This window comes from Otolemur garnettii, unplaced genomic scaffold, assembly GCF_000181295.1.
Source record: "Otolemur garnettii isolate 467f Iridium unplaced genomic scaffold, OtoGar3 scaffold00013, whole genome shotgun sequence".
NCBI classification, from domain to species: Eukaryota; Metazoa; Chordata; class Mammalia; order Primates; family Galagidae; genus Otolemur; species Otolemur garnettii.
This window is the reverse complement of record NW_003852408.1, coordinates 26,973,233-26,978,197: the sequence shown is the minus strand read 5'-3', so window position 1 is coordinate 26,978,197 and position 4,965 is coordinate 26,973,233.

Sequence of the window (4,965 nt, the reverse complement as noted above, 5' to 3'; positions counted from 1 at the left end):
TCAGCAACAAACACTTCTGGATGATGAGACTGTGGACCACCCCACCCCAGATCCTTCTTCAGGGAAAGACTTCTGCCCTAGCTGCTGGGGGAAAGTCAGCTGCCCTAGCTGCTGATATTCCACTCAGGGATCACTCAGCTGCAGAAAGTTTTCTTGCTCAAGTCACTTTCTTCCAGGGGAAGGCTGTGTCCAATAACATGGCCCAATGCAGGACATTCTTTTGGGTCATTTTATAATCCAGAGATCATTATGGGGGTTGATTAAGACTGGGACTCCACATCATAGCTTTGATCCCCCCTGCATACTCCCAGCCAGTTGGCTTCCTCCTCCCAGTCTATTTCACAGGTATGATCTCAAAGGCATTTCTTAATAACTATCTTGAAAACTAAACTGCCCCAGAGTCTGTTTCATAGAGAACCTAACCTGCAATGCCAGCTCAGTAGTATAAATCTGATAGCTTGCTCAGCAAGACCAACACTAGCATCCTTGCCTCACTGTATCCACCAGGTCAACTTATTTTATCATAAACTCTCCCCACTCCAAACCGGTTTTCTGCCTTGTAAACTTGCCTTAAAGTCACCCAGCCTCATTGCTATAACCTGTCTCCATTTTCTATTTTGAGACTGTTATTTCTTACTTCAACAAGTTTAAGAAACTTAGCTTTGTTTAAGTAACAGGTTTTTCTGGTGATCTTCTAGAGCAGTGGTTGTCAACCTGCTGCTGTAGGTCGTGGCATTAGGAAGGTTGAGAACCACTGTTCTAGAGTTGACAGAGGAAAGTTTTCATTAGATGTCACTATTCTTTTCAAGTTTTACAAAGCTGGTAACACCAGGGAAAGCAGAAAAGTTTGGAAAATAGTCTTTGTTGATGTAATAAGTACTCAACTTTAAAAATTATGCTTTCTATCTTGACTTGGGATTTTTCAAGAAGGGGTGGTCTTCTCAGAGGGGAGAGGGAACACGAATACTACAAACTTGGGCTCTGAAGTCCCACAGAGCATTGGAAGCTACTATCATCACCTTGTAATTAGTGTTCTCAGCAGTCTTACTCCTCTGATGGAGTCTCTTGAATTGTGGTGACAGTGATATCCCTGATATCTGCTTTGACTGAGGTGTCATTTGTTTCCTCAGTTCCAAGATGGTCTTCTTTTGATTCTGAGCACTCTCATCTTTGGTTTGCCACATTGTTCTGGTCTTTTTGTTCCATTCCCACAACCCTCTAGTCCCATGTGGTCAGCAAGAGAAGCTTGTAGCTACAAAAGGCTTTTGTCTTCTTGTGTAAAATATATTGGTAGGAGTTTGGGAACACATACACAAATACAATTGATTTTCCTTCCAAATGACCCTAGAGACACCATAGAATGTTTATATTTATGGCCTTGAGAAGAAATTTAAAATCCATTCTGAACCTGCCTTCTACTTCATTCTTAAAGTATTCAGAGATGGGTATCTCTGCATATTTTCCATCATTCTCACTAGAATGTGTTTCATATTTTTTGAAATTTAAACTTCTTGTGTCATGGCATAAGTAAAGGTCTGAAAAAGGGCAACAAAATGTTTTATGAGTGTTCTCTTTAAAACCTCCTTACCTTTTGGGAATTAAAACTCGCATTTCATTCTGAGGTCAGTGATCAAAGGGGAAGAAAAATGTTCTTTACTATTTGTTCTCTATTATATTAGAATTGTCCAGATAAGGACCATGAAGTCAGTGAAAATAAGGACATGGTGACCCAAGATTGGAAATATTACAATACATATTTAAGCAACAAGAGCCTAAAGTTGTGACATGTAACACTGGTCAAGTGGACCTGAACCATGCTGCCGAAAACTTTCCTTTAAAAAGCTTTGTTTTTCTGCTTAAAGGAGGATGGTGGTCTTTGAGATGCTAGTCTACTGTCCTCTTCATTTCCTGGCAAATCAATAAAACTTCTCTTTCCTTTTCTTCAAACCACTTGTTCTTGTTCTTCATTCTCACTGATATGGCCTTGGGGACAAGTCCTAAACTTTTGATAACAAAATGTGGCATCTCGGGGTGGACTCATCAGTATGTCAGTGGAAGAGCACCTCATGATGGACTGCTGCTGTTGCCAGAGAAGGTGGGAGTGGCCTGAGCTAGGGATCTTCACTGGTAGAAGCATGGTGTTTGGGGGTGAGAGAATGATGAACCACTCCAGCATCTGCTGGGAGCCTGTTTAGCTGTCTCTCCCTCCTCAAATTACACATAGCTCCTCACAATCTGAACCTTGTTGAGGAAAAGGAAACAGATTTGGGACACTTTGATCCTTTGCGTGAACCTCCTGGTGTGTACACTGAGACCCATCGGAGAAGGTATAAACGTTCCAGCCTGTGGCAAGGCAATTGCAGCACTATAGGCATAGGCATAGAGTAGGACTAGGGAGCTTGGGGATTCATCCCATTTTGGGTTAGAAGTACTCAATTCTCTTTTCTGCAGGTCCCATTTATGTGGTATTGCAAAATTGATACAGGAAACCCATCTAGAGTGGGATAAGGTGTTGCAGCTTGCCCTCTTCTGGATAAAGATAGCCTCTAGAACCAGGATTAAATTAAGCCCCTATGAGATAGTTTATGGGGGACCCCAGCTAATGCCCTGAGGTAAGAATGGTTACATAACCACAAGTGAAGAGAACAGAATAAAGCAATGTGTCAGACAAGCAAATCAAATACTAACCACTATATGAGTTTGCCTCTTTCAGGACCCCACCTCAGTGGGAGCACCTCTCCATTCTTTAACCCAGGAGACTGGGTGATGCTTAAAGTCTGGAAAGAAAAAAGACCCAAGTAACAACTGCCAAAAGGACCCAAGTAACAACTTCCAGGCCCAAGGGGCCTGTGAAGTGCTTCTGACAACTTACAGCTCGTGAAAATCATTAGGAATAAAACCCTGGGTTCATTATATCAGAGTAAAGATGCATCCCATGGAAGAAGAGGACACAAGCTCCCAGTGTTTGGGCCAGCCTTCAGGAGGTCTAAAAGACCCCTTTCAGATGAAGAAAGAATGACAATGTTGATATTTTGGCTGACCTTTCTTTGGTTATTTGTTCTGTCTATAGAATGGAGAGACAACTCCTTAGTAAGGATTTCCTGAAATATTATCTCTTCTGGTAATCTGCTTGCTGCTGGATTTGTCATTCAAAACTTTGTTTGGCACAAGACCATTCATATCCCATAGCTATTCCTGCATATAGTCTCACTAATATACCTTTCTGTACTCTGAATTTTCAGATATCCCATGTTTTTTTCTTATCCAGCTCCTTATGTGCATGACGTACAAGGCTGCAGTGGGGACTCACAGTCCTACTGGGTTTGCTCTCTACTGGCCTAGTAGTCTCCTCAAATTAACTACATATTTTTTTTCACTTTTAAAAAAAAATTAAATGATAGCTGTGTACATTAATACAATCATGGGGTACAGTGCGGTGTTTTCATTTACAATTTGAAATATTTTCATCAAACTGGTTAACATAGCCTTTATGTCATTTTCTTAGTTATTGTGTTAAGACGATTATAGTCTACTCTTAGAAAGATCCACTTGTACCCTTGTAAGATAAGCCATAGAAGTGATCCCTCCAATCACCCTCTCTCCACCCATCACCCCGCCCCCCCATATTCTTAGGCTATAATTAGGTTATAGCTTTCATATGAAAGCCATAAATTAGTTTCATAATAGGGTTGTGTACATTGGATACTTTTTCTTCCATTCTTGTGATACTTTGCTAAGAAGAACTTTTTCCAGCTCCATCCATGTAAACATGAAGGACGTAAAGTCTCCATCTTTCTTTACGGCTGTACAGTATTCCATGGTGTACATATACCACAGTTTATTGATCCATTCATGGATTGATGGGCACTTGGGCTTCTTCCATGACTTGGCAATTATGAACTGGGCTGCAATAAACATTCTGATACCAATATTTTTGTTGTAATGTGGATTTTGGTCTTCTGGATATATACCTCATAAAGGAATTGCAGGATCAAATGGCAGGTCTATTATTTTATTTTATTTTTAGTTCTCTAAGTGTTCTCCAGACGTCTTTCCAAAAGGAATGTATTAGTTGGCATTCCCACCAGCAATGTGGAAGTGTTCCCTTTTCTCCGCATCCACGCCAGAATCTCTGGTTTTGGGATTTTGTGATATGGGCTAATCTTACTGGAGTTAGGTGATATCTCAAAGTAGTTTTAATTTGCATTCCTCTGATGATTAAGGATGGTGAGCATTTTTTCATGTATCTATAGGCCATGTGCCTATCTTCTTTAGAGAAATTTCTATTCAAGTCCCATGCCTCACCTGAGATGGGATGACTCAATCTCTTCTTGCTAATATGTTTGAGCTCTCTATGGATTCTGGTTATTAAACCTTTTTCAGAGACATAACCTGCAAATATCTTCTCCCATTCTGAAGGCTGTCTGCTTGCTTTGCTTACTGTGCAGAAGCTCTTTAGTTTGATCAGGTCCCAATAGTGTATTTTTGATGTTGCTTCTATTGCCTGGGGGGGGGTCTTCCTCATAAAATTTTCACCCAGGCCAATTTCTTCAAATGTATTCCCTATGCTTTCTTCTAGTATTTTTATGGTTTCATGTCTTAAGTTTAAATCTTTAATCCAGTAAAAGTCTATCTTAGTTAATGGTGAAAGTTGTGGGTCCAGTCTTCTATAGTTTGCCAGCCAGTTCACCCAACACCATTTGTTAAATAAGGTATCTTTCCCCACTCAATGTTTTTAATTGGCTTGTCAAAGATCAGGTAATGGTAAGTAGTTGGATTCATCCGTTGGCTCTCTATTCTGTTCCATACATCTACCTCTCTATTTTTGTGCCAGTACCATGCTGTTTTAATCACTATTGATTTATAGTATAATCTGAGGTCTGGTAGTGTGATTTCCTCCCACTTTGTTTTTATTCCTGAGTAATGTCTTGGCTATTCGAGGTTTTTTCTGATTCCATACAAAAT